Here is a 13,064-nt window from a genome sequence, read left to right on the forward strand (position 1 = left end):
TTGCATCCACTGATCTATATAGGACTTTGGGGGCCTTATAGGAAAAATACCTGAACCATATCCACTTTTACTGGTTACATGTGGAATACAGATACATTCATTCCACAAATATTTGTTGAGCGCTTCCTATTGTGCCAGACACTGTGCATAGTCTTGGGGATAGAGCTGTAAAGACAAGAGCTCTGCCTTCCAGGAGTTTACAGTCTTAATGGAGGAGACCAAAATAGATAGAATAATAAGTAAACAATATAATTAATGATTGTGATAACTACAAGGAAGCAAAAGAACAAGAGTGAGGAAGTAAAGAGAAACTGCTTTAGGTCACTTCAGATAGGGGGTTCCAGGATGTCCTTAGAAGGGGTAACATCTGAGCTTACTCATCCAGGATGAGAAAGAGCCGGCCAGTCTCCCCTGAGGGTGGGGAGAGCAACCTAGAGGAATTCAATTGCAAGGCCTGGGAGCATGTGTTCCAGGTAGAGCACGGGAGCTGGAGTGGCCTAAAGTGGTGACTATGATAGAAGATCCATTTGCAGAGCTGGCAGACGCTAGATCTCACAGGACCGTCTCAGCCATGTAGGGGTGGTCAGTAGCCACTGAAGAGTTTTTAAAGCAGGAGAATAACATGATTTTATTTACATTTTTATAAGTACCGCGGCTAACCGATTGCGCCACTAGAGCTCCGTATTTACATTTTTAAAAGAACACTCTGGCTGCTGCAAGGTGAGTAGAGGTAAAAGTGAAAGCAGGTTCATTCAGAAAACCGCCGTGATAATCCAGATAAGTGATGATGGCAGCCAACACTAGGAAAGTGGTTCTCAAAGACAGGGGTCCCTGGATCAGCAGCAGCAGCGGCAGCAGCAGCAGCATCTAGCAACCCGTTAGAAATGCGAATTCTCAGGTCCTACACCAGCCCCAGTGAATCAGAAATTAGGGAGGTAGGACCCAGCAATACTGTATTAACTCCTCAAGTTGGTTCTAATGCACACTGAAATTGGACAACTTCTAGATTGGACAACTTGTAGATTATGGAAGTAGAGAAGGTGCTATGGACAAAGTGTTTGTGTCTCTCTGAAATTCATACGTGGGAGCTCTAACCCCCAGCTTAACTGTATTTGGAGATGGGGCCTCTAAGGAAGTAATTAAGGTTAAGTGAGGTTACCTGTGGGGCATTGATCCATTAGGATAAGTGACATTATAAGAAGGGAGTTTTCTCTCTCCCTCTCACTATCTCCCCTCCCCACCCCACCCACCACAAGCCCACAGAAGAGGTCTCAGAATGAAACCTATATTGCTGGCACCTTGATCTTGAACCTTTCCGCCTCTAGAACTGTGAGGCAATAAACTTTTGTTAAGTCACTCAGTCGGTGGAATTTTGTTATGGCAGCCAGAAAAGACTAATTCAGAAGGGAAGAGTGAACGGCAGTGGGATAAATTTTGGAGGCAGAACTTGGTAATGCATTAAATACATGTAAAGGGTGAGTGAGCTCACAAAGTCACTATAGAAAGCAATAGCTGTGGACTCCTTCTAAACCAGCTGTGAAGATAACTCAGGGTAACAATATGTACACCCCCATCTGTGAACTCTTCAAAATATGAAGGAGAAGCCCAGCATCTGCACCCCTTCCTAATTCGAAGTATCACCTTGTATGTGGATCCTAGTAGGAGACACCCCCCACCCGCTGTCCCCATATCTTTATACAGAAGTCAAAGGGGAACTGGTTCTCTCTCATAACTCATTGCAACCCAGAGCTTGGAAACATGACCGAGGCTCAGACAATCAGATGCTCTCCCGGGACTTGCCTCTGGAACGAGCTTGTTCATGGCTGTGGCAGTGTAGTCAGGGAGGATGGTGAGGACGTGTGGCAGCCCCAACCCATAATATGACCTTGGCTGAATTATTTTCCCCATTGGTTTTCCCACTGTTCCCATCCACTTATGAGCAATAAGACATGCTTCCAATAAACTAATTTTTTGCCTAAATTAACTAGAGTTTTAGCCAACTTCCATGAAGGATCAAATGAGGAACTCTATAAAGACTAGACTTCCTATGTGTGCACAGGGAATCTGAGCCCTTGATATCTGGGTATTCGTTTTAATGTGGTGGCATTTGTGCTCACAGGCTATAGCCAGAGACATCTGGGTTGCAGGTAGCAACAGGCAACAGCTTCACGCCATTGCTTCCCTAAACTAGTGTGTCTTCATGTAAGTGCACAACCAACAGGCAACGGAGACTTTAAATAACAGCTTCCATTTTCTTTCTAATACCTTTGACTCCATCTCATCATCTTTGAGCCATTGGCCCACCTGACTGGGAACGGTGGAAGGGCTCTGGATCATCTCTGGCCTCCTCTGGAGTCACTCCTCCTGCAGTGGGTCACCCTAGAGCCCTGCCCTGGCCATGCCATGCCCTGTTCTAACATCATTAATAAAATGTTCAAAACAAAATATGAACTAGTTGGGTATTTAAGGGCCTGCACAATTTTGTTTCTCCCTATTTTTCTTAGCTTCTAGTACTTTCCAACATACTCCTTATGCTCAAAATAGGCTGGCCTATTCATGGTGCCCTGGATATGCATCATGCACTCTCACTCTCCCCCAATCTAGAATGCCTCTCCTCTCCTCTTTCTCTCCAGATCCTTCCCATTCCTCAGGACCCACTTCCATCCCCACCTCTCTGGGAAATCCTCCTTGAATTTCCTGACCCACAGTGATCTCTCCCTTCTCTAAATCTTCAAAACCCCCGATGTTTTTGCCAGTCATTTCAGACTGGTTTTCTTTTCCTGGGTTTATGCCTCATCGTTATCAACCAGATTAGTAACCCATTTAAAACAGACACCACACTCTACACAGTGACTCACTGCAATGATTACCTGACCTCTTGTGTATCCTAGATGAGCCATGACCCATGGTGCAGAAACACAGATAAGCCAGGATATAATCCGCAGGTCTCATTATCTGCCCATCCATGGCCTCTTCTAGAGAATCTATTCTGCATCCCTCTGTCCCCCATGACCTACCCCCTAACCCAACGCAGCTGCTCCACTGTGAGAAAAGCATGATATGGCCTGACAAGTCTCTTCCCTATGAGAATTCACCTGAAGAGATGCAGAGACTGTTGTCAGTTGGTGGTGGTTACTGGAGCTTGGAGATCATGATGTAGAGTCAGACTGGCAGCTATGTTGGATGAAGTAAGCGAGACGAGGAAGCTGGCCTGGTTAAGAGGTCACTAAAGACAAAGATCATAGAGCTCCTGAAAGTGGAAAAAGAGGCTTAGCTCCTGGTGGCCTCTTGCTTCTCAGGCCCAGCCTTTCTCTAGGCAGGATCTGGTTGTATTTTCTATCCATGAGATTTCCCTTTAACATTTCAGTAAACTGGGGCTAGCTTGAGTGGCTTTTTATCTACCCCTTTACCCTCCCCCAGGCCTGTCACAGCAAAGCGTGACTACTGAATTCCTAGCGTGGAAAACCAAGAATCAATTGCTCAAATGCTGTCAAAAAGTGACATTCAAGTTTGAGTGACAATGATGTCTTTGGTGCTGTCCCTCTCCACTTTCCTATTTTTAGTTCTGCTCCTGCTCTCTGCAATTACAATGCTTAGTGCTTAAGCAGTTGCCAGGAGTTATTTAACAAGTACCTTGCCCTTCTTTGAAGAGGATGCTTTGATTCTGAGCTTACATCCTTCTCTCAGTGACAGACTTCAGAATGTGCCATTTCACAAGACATCAAGTCTCTTCTGGTGTTTTCTTTGAATGATGGGCTTAAGCTCATTGATTGATCATAGAAATTGGAGCTCATCAGAGAGAAATTTCCCCAAACCTGAGTGTCTTCAGCAAGTTACTCTCCATCTATAAAACAGAGCTCACATGAGCAAGCTTTCTGAAGGATGTCAGCAAATATACAAATATAATGAATGGAAAGTATTTTGTAAATAAATTCCAGAAGCATTAGTATTCTAATTTTCAGTGCCCATTTATCTTCAGATATATTACTCAGGTGCACATGTCATGTATAAACAGGAACTATGCAACATCCAGAGCTGTGTAGGGATGCAGAGGGCTTTTGTGAGTCTTCTACTAAATGATGGCTATCATACTGTAGAGACAACTCACACATGTATACAAATTTTTCTAATTTTTTTTGCATTAAATACGAATTACATCTCCCAATAGAAAACCCTATTGTGAATTAGGGATCAATCAAGGGTAGGAAAATTGAAGAGGAAAGGGATTAGCGATAGAATTTAAGCAAATAAGGAAAACGTCATCCTTATCCAAAGAATTTATGAAAGTTCATATGAATCTTTCTCCATCCTTTAACATCTAGAATATATTGCCAGGAGTTACAGATCCCACCCCCCAGAAACAGACTGTAGCACAGGAAGTGTACTGGGGGGTACTTTTGGGAACCGCACCTGTGGGACAGTGAAGGAAGCAGTTTTGGGCAGGAGAAATTGGACTGCATTCAGGCACAACAAATGCCCCACAAGCCCATTCTTAAGCAGGGGTGACCCTGTGAAGCTGACTCAAGTGAAGGCAAGAGGTAGAGCCTCTGTATCCTCACCTGACCGTCATCAATTTCTGGAAGTTGTCTTGTGTTTGCTCATGTGTCAATGAAATAAATGACTAATAAGGAACTCCATGAAGAAAGGTGTTCTTCCCACCAGTATTCTTGTCATTCCAATGGCACATTGTAAAGGCAGGAACATACCCCAAACGAATTTGTATCTGACTAACAGGACTAAAAGGAGAATCTGCACCAGACGCAGGAGAGCTCCAGACACTGCCCTGCACTTACACCCCAGGCCCAGCAGCACTACACCATGGCTCCTTAAACCATGGACTGGCCTCCTTTGTCACCGTTATTTAATTCCAAGAGCATGGTCTTGGCCTTAACTCAGCTGAAAGGATTATTTTTGTTTTTCAAGCTTGCCATCTCCTTTAGCACCTACACCTGAGAGTTGACAGTATTATTTTGAAAACAGCTTATAGTTATTAAACTGAAATTGAAAGGTATTATCAGAATCAACTTGGAGAATTAAAAGATCAAAAGTAACATTGGAATACTTGCAATTCCCCCATTAAATGATAGGATGTGCTAAAAGTTATCTACACACACTTTTGCAGGAGAAATCCTTCCAGGATTTCTTAAACTATTATAAATATTCATTCCTAGTAGCATTTTTAATAAAACTTACAGAAAAAAACATGCAAAATCCTTGATTTTTATTAAAACTATGTTTTTCTTATAAATCTTAAGAAAGGGCACTTTCTATCTCCTAATGAAATTCTAAGGTGGCAGTTCTAATGGTCTCTTTGTCCTGTCATGCTGATTACCTTAGCTCAGAAATTTATCAGTTAAAGAAGATGTATTAACTTCCTAGTTGATTCAAAGACCGTATTCTGTGATTTTAGCTCACCTATAATGGACAATGTGTCCAGGTTATTATCTCCTAAGAGGATCACCGTTTAAGCTTTTCCTGAATGCTCAATTCTTCTTTGTCCATTTTCTGGGATTTTTATCTTCAACCAGGAAATAAATGTACATTGCCCTACATTAATGGTTTGGCAGATTATAAACAACCATTGTTCCTTTATCTTTTTTATGTTCCTAATATTATTTAAAATGACTTTAACAAGTACTTTGGGTGTCCCTGGTCCTTTTTAACTTATCACTGTCATATTGTTGATGTACCTAATTGATAGACAAATAACCATTTATTTTATGCCTGAGTAGGACACCAGTTCCTATCTGCACTCGTTAGTATGGGTTGGGTCTCAGCCTTGTGTGAGGCTATACAACTGACTAGTAGCATGTATTCTTAAGCTAGAGTGTCTGGCTTCAACTCCCACCTCTTCCACTTAGCTCTGAAAAAAATCAAAACTTCTCTGTGCCTCAGTTTCTTCATTTATAAAATGAGAATATCTACTCATAGGGTTACTTTTAGAATTAATTCATGTAAAAGTAGTGCCTAACACGCATGTGTGTACACACACACACACACACACACACACACACACACATACTATTATTGCTTTGCAATTTTTACCAAAAAAAACCCCCAACACCACAAATTTGAAATTGTTACCACTTATACGGCTAAATTATGGCACTTTAAAAATAGCAGCACAAAATTTGTTGTGGTTAGTCATTCTCTTATGCTATCAATGAGATCATGCTCTATACCACACGCATAGGCACCAAAAAGATGATATCTAAGCAAATTAAAATACCCATTCATTTCCTCCATAAACATCTTGAGTGCCCTCTCTGAGCAAGGCCTTGAGCTGGGGGGAGGGCTCCAGGCATGATGAAGACAGGGCCCCTGCCCTCAGAGCACCATTCCTCCCAAAGGTCCGTGAAAACTAGGCTTTCATGGAAGCGAACAGTGAGCTTTTCAGAACATTTTCTTATCTCCTATTTATTCTCAAGGAATCATTGTTAGCAAATGCCTTCAGATCCTGGGCAGAAAGCTTCCTTTCAGGTAATTGAAAGCTTAAAAGAGATACATATTGCATATTAGAGAGCGAGAGGAGATTCCAAAGAAAGGATTTAGTAGATGCGGTGATGTTTCTCTACAAAATCATAGTGATATCCCTACCAATATCTGTTATCTATTAATATAGGCAAATGCTACACGAACAGCACCACTTTCTACACATCTGCAACAAAAGAGAACCCATAGAGCTAATTTTCCCCTTTGCCCTCATTCCTTGGGTACTGAGGTTTGCTTCACAATATTATTTGCTTAGTTTGAGGGCTTATTGGTGCCATCAATAGTGTTTATTGAGTTTGTTTTTGATTAAATCAAATGTACTAATGCAATGCTTATTGTGTGGTAAACATCATACTATCCAAGATATAGGAAATAAAAAGTACCAAAAAACAAAGGTATTAACCAAAATTTTAAAATTAAAAACAAAAGTCATCAGAGCATGTTGGATTCAATCAGGGAAAGCTTTAGAGAGGTGAATTTTAAGCCAGAAAAGATCTATGCGTGGGCAGATGATAGCAGAGGAGAGGGTTCTGATATCCGACAGGCACAGAGGAAGGATTTAGAAAATCTGTGCAGTGGACATTCCTGTGGTGACATCCCTCCCTCCCACATACCCTTCTGCCCTTCCAAACTCTTGTTTGTAGGCAAAGACAACCAACGAGTCCATGAACTTGGTGGATTTTCATGGAGTGTCTGCCACCTAGCTGAACAGGAACCACTGATTCTGTGGTCCCGGCCCAGGTGTAAACCTTTCAAGTTCCCGAGATGACTGGAGTGGATATTTAGGAATCCCTGTGGACCCCAGTGGAGCTCTCACCCACCAGAGGCGAGTTCTAGAGGCTGGAAATCATTTGTCATTGGCTGCTGAATAGTAAAGGTACCTCTGAACACCTCTTGCCTGGGGAGTGTCCTCTAACACAATACAGAAGATATTTCAGGGCTGCCCAGTTCAGAAATGTGGCTCCAAGTAGCATCCGAGGGGCTTTAAAACTGCCCTCCTGTGGCCATGAGATGAGAGAGAATGCAGCCGCCAGAGCAGCCACACACTGAGGGCTCAACTAGGAATCAGACAGTCAAAGCGCCCTGCTCCAGCGTTCACCATTAGCAAGCGAACACCAAGCGCTCTCCCACAGTGACTAGAGGGTAGGAGCGGAGACAAGACGCAATGTCCACGTAAGCAGGGAGACAAGCCTGGGACTCGGACAGCATGGGCACATTCGTGTAACTGACAGGACCACCAAGGTTTCCAGCATCTCCTGCATGAGGACAGACGACGGCCTGACACTAAAATCCAAGCCTTTGCACAATCTTAGGATAGAAAGCAAGTTCAAGCTTTTTCAACAACTTCTTTGGTCTTCATCAAATTTCTACTTTAAGGAATCCTTTTATAGTATCGTGGTCTATACTTACCTGGACCCAGTGGTCACTACCTTAAGAGTGAAGTTTCCAGGGCCTGAAAACAAAACAGGCATCTCCCCACTCCCCCCACCCTCCACCCTTAGGAACTGTCCTAAGAGAATGATCCCTGCTTTGGTGTGCCACACCGCACAGGGGCACGTGCCTGGAGATGAATCGTGGTCCCACATCAAGCTGGACAGGGACAGCCTTTCAGGGACACTCTGAGCACCAAACCTTCTCTAATCCTGAACTGTAACTCCTGGCTGGCCCAGTCATTCTGGTACGGAAAGAAGGAGAAATCCAGTCTCCTAGGTATTTCCCCAGTTTTCCTAACTTGAACTTGATTCTATATTCATTCATTCAACTCAATTTATTTACTAGTATTTCAGAGGCTCGTTTATGGTGTTTACCATAGGCAGGGCACTGATCTAAGCACGTTATGGATTAACCTATGTAATCCCCACAACACCCTGTCAATCGTGTGGCTTCTGTCACACACACACACACACACACACACACACACACACAGTTTCTTGCCCTTCATGTGCGTCTACTTCTTTACTTGTCTGTGCCTTTTATGTGATCACGTATAACGCCCTTATTTATGTTTGTGTCATCCCAACCTGGATTTCTGGCCCCTAATAGTCAGGAACTCTGACTCGAGGCTATGACTCCCAGGGTCGTGGACATTTGTTCCCTCCCTGGAAACTGTTGAAGAGGATGCCACTTGCTGTTGCTGTTTCCTCACAGGAGCATATCCTTCAGGCTCCCTGAGAACAGAATAGCTTGTTCCTCCTTCCTCTTTTCTGGTGGTCTGTCCGTCTGTACCATCCCCACTGCTCAGTTAGGAATCACAGTCCTGCTGTTTCCATGCCTCTCCCTCTTGCCCCCCAGGTATCTCAGCGCCCCTGGGGATACCTCGAAAGACCTTCTTTTCCTGTCAAATTGCAGGACTCTGTGGACAAAGGCTAGGGTCGCAGCAATCTCCTCCTCCACCCAGGCCTGGCTCTGTCACACTCGGCCCGAACTCAGCAGTGAAACTCTCTTCATAGGGTGTTTAGTGCAGCACTGTGGCAATTAGGGGCTTGACAAATGCTTTTTCATGATGCTGAAGCTGAAGATCAGAGAAACAACATATTCCTTGGAAGAAAGGGGCACACTGTAAGTAAATGCACCTTTCAAAATAGAGTTTCTGGCCACCAAACCCCTCTGTGCCCAGCATGGAGGGAAGTAATACCAGGACATGAACACAGGGCTGGGCACCCAGAGACTGGGACCAGGGTATCGAGTGCTTTAGCACCAAGATGTCTCTGCTGCACAGATAGAGGGACTCTGAGATACTACATTTAATAACCGCGCCAGGAAAATATTAACTGGCATAAAGGACTAGGAACTCACAAACTAGCCTGAACAAAAACCCCATAGATTCCTAGCTCAACAGCAAGTGTTTATTCAAAAACACTAATTAGTGGGCAAAATGCGGGTTCATGAAACAGAGTGCTTAAGAAAGTGAGGAAGGATGGAGAGGGCTGTGGGGGGGAAAGTGAGACAATTTCCCTAGCGAGAATGATGAGAGAATTGCTTGCTCAAGGGCAAATTTTATGGAAAATCATGATCCAGTGCTAACAGAGGGAGAAACCTTTCCAAAGAGTTAATGGAGCAGTTAGAGAAATTCAGGTTCAGTAAATCATGAGGACGGGGAGTATTGATCTGAACGTTCCGTGGATGAAAATACGGAGCTGAGCTGCTGACCAAACTATATAACAGAACAGCTCTTCCACGGGCGCCGGGGAGTTCCGCTGCTGAGTTGATGCTAGAGTTTTGCCCACGCAGTTCTCCCTCCCAAGCTGGTTCTCTTCAGAAAGTCTGTCCTGGGCGTTAGTAGACTCTCCCATTCATACAACTGCACCTCTTATCCCTGTAATGATTTCCAAATGCATAACTTGCAGCCCAACCTGTCATCCGAGTTCCAGGGGGTGTATTTCCAAGTCTCTCCAGGTCATTTCTACTCAGGCAACTCAATATCATAGCTCATTAGGCACTTATCATCCCCAATGCCCTCACCACCAGAACCAATGAGAATACAAAACAAAGCAACAATACAAATCACACAACTGCCCCAGCCGGTTTGGGTCACTGAGTAGAGCATTGGCCTGTGGACCAAAGGGTCCTGGGTTCGATTCTGGCCAAGGGCATGTGTCTCGATTGCAGGCTTGATCCCTGGTCCTGGTCAGGGCACGTGTAGGAGGCAACCAATCAATGTATCTCTCTCACATTGATGCTTCTCTCTGTCTCTCCCCCTCCTTTCCACTCTCTCTGAAAATCAATGGGAAAATATCCTCGGGTGAGGATTAACAACAAAAAAATCACACAACCATCCAAATGGTTTTCCCTGTCCTCCAACCTTGAAAACATGGAGACACCTGCGATTCCTCCCACTTCTCAGCTCCTCTTCCCAATTTGCCAATAATGTGAGCATTTAACCTTGGCCAGTGTAATCCACCTCTCTTTGATTCCATTTCTCATCTGGAGAATGCAAATAATAAAGGGCTGATAGGAGGATTGAACAAGGCCATGTGTGTAAAGCTTTCAGAATGATACCTGGCACATAATAACACGCATGAGCCATCATTTTCACCAGCACTGGCATTACATTACAATATTATTTTCATTTCTTCCCCCTCTAGACTCCACCAGCATCACACCAAGGGCTTCAGCACCTCAGCTCTACACTAAAGCCCAAACTGTTAGAGCCAGCCCATTCTCAAGAGAAATAAAGACCAGTCCTTACTGTATGTCCAAGTCTGCTGGGAGCTTTTCAAACCTACAGGTCCCCAAATCTCACTCCTGGACTTAAATGAATCAGAAAATTGGGGGGGAGGTGCGCCTGGAAATCATATTTTCTCCCCAACAGTTCTCTGTGTCTCCTGATACGTAGTCAGATTTGGGAACCACTGCCTAAGACAATCCTATTGAATATCCTCATTTTATAGATGAGGAAAATGAGGCAGAAAGAGAATCAGAGACTGGGTCAAGGACACAGAGCGGGAAGTGACAGAGCCAGGACAAGAACCTCGATGATTATTCTCAAGGTACAGTGCCTTCCCTCCTCCACACTGGCTCCTCCTGGCCTGGTGAATGTCACAGCTCCCCCCCTGCTCTTCTCTACCTCCTTTGTCTCCCCCTCTAATGGCTCGGAAACATTACCCTCTATTCACCACCTACAGTGGTTCTCTAGGGCAGGGTACTTGGGGAGTGCGGGCCCTAGGAAAATACATTTTGAGGGGCATATCTGCATACGCTATTTCATTAGAAAATGGGCCCCTGTGATGTATAGTGATTTACTGATGAAGATTTAGAATAATGAATATTTACCAGTGTGAAAATTCTTGTTTTCTTCATTACTCGTGAATGACAGTTACCCCAAATCAACATCTCAGCACCATTTTAGAGGTTCAATGTCACGCAGTCTTACAAAAGAAATAACTTACTAGTCAATGTCAGTGGGAACATATGCCGACCAGGCTGCCTCCTGAGCCGGGACCCACCCTGACTCCAGGATAATCCCATAGGTATAAGTGCTGGTGCTCCCCTGGATAGCTGGTCAATATCTTACAGGCTGGAGTGAGAGTAGAATAGTGCCCTGATGGGAAGAACTGGGATCTGGCTTGGACACCCCACCCAAATAGCCGTGCAGGCTCTACAGACTTCCTTCTAGGAAAGCAATCCAAATCATGGGGACCTCTAAGGCGTGGAGCAGTCCACCCATGGTGAAGGGCAGTATTGTCACATCAGCTGGTTCCTAGATTGGGATGCTATGGAAGAATACTTCGGAGCCACTTTTCATAGCTTTATACAGACGTCTGGCCAATTGCATTATATGTTAAATAAGTAGGAACTTGAATGCATTAAAAATTAATAGAAAATGGCATGAATAATAAATCTGTGGTAGTGTATAAAATGATCAGACATTACCTCCAGGTTAGACAATGTATTTCTAAAATGGTATGAGCTAAGTGACCTTATAGTCTTTTCACTGGTGGCCTGAAGAGAACAGAGACAAAGGAAATAATAAATAAAATCTGGGCTGGGGGAAGGCCATTCAACTGTACAAGTTACTTAGAAAACAACACGCCTCGGGGTCTCTCCGCATCCCTTCTTTCTCGGAGACATGCCACATGGCCCTGCATCCCTGAGCCTAGGCTGCAGATGATACCATCCCTTGAACCCAGCCAGCCTCCTAGGATTGAGGCCCCTTAGGATGCGAGCCAAGCAGGTTAGGTCAGCCGTCCTGGAGCCATGACAGACAGTGATGTGGCTGTAGGAATTTCATGGATCTGGCCTGGCCCACAGAGGTTCAGGCAGGGGGAGACTCAAAAATAAGGTGGTGTTTACCAAGGTCCCACTTCCATACTTCATCCTCCCCCCATGTCAAGCCTGCTCTGGGACTTTCAAGGAAAAATACTGTAATCCATGTCCATCTCCAGCCTCATGAGGTCATTTTCCAAAGGTTTGGTAGTTTCCCACATTTCCTTCTCATCCTGCCAGTATCCAGTTACTTGGTTATCACACACACACACACACACACACACACACACACACACACACACGTGCTGGCACATTTTGGCTTGCAGAGTTTTAGTACATGTTGGCTCAACAACAGAAACCAAAAACAAAAAACAAAAAAAGAGCATTTCCTGGCAAATTAAAGACAAGCAGAGCCTAGTAACACAGGTGATGGGCGAACCTTTACAATGTCTGCCTCCCCACACTGCTTCTTTGATGCAATTCTTTTTTGCCCTAAAGGAATTCCATGGTAATGAAATCTGTGCTCAAAAATGAAGCCTTCCTAACTAGAGATATCTTGGGACTGTTTGTTCTCTGCTGTGTAGCTGTGTGTGGCATGACCCTGTTTCTGAGTGTGTGTGTGTGTGTGTGTGTGTGAGAGAGAGTATGTGTGTTGCGGGGGGGCGGGGGGGGGCAGGATGTTGTTATCTGTGGATGATCCCAGTCTGCTTTGAAAGCTGATCCCAAGGGGTAAAATAAGATATGGATCTAATTTGGTGAGATATTAAAATCTTCTGACCTGTCTTGTCTAACAGAATTCTGGTGCTTGTTTTTCATTATAAAGATCTGGGGTAACGACTTTATTCAGCGCTTGCATTCCTCCCACC

Source organism: Cnephaeus nilssonii (genome assembly GCF_951640355.1).
Source record: "Cnephaeus nilssonii genome assembly, chromosome: 9".
In the NCBI taxonomy this organism is placed as follows: domain Eukaryota; kingdom Metazoa; phylum Chordata; class Mammalia; order Chiroptera; family Vespertilionidae; genus Cnephaeus; species Cnephaeus nilssonii.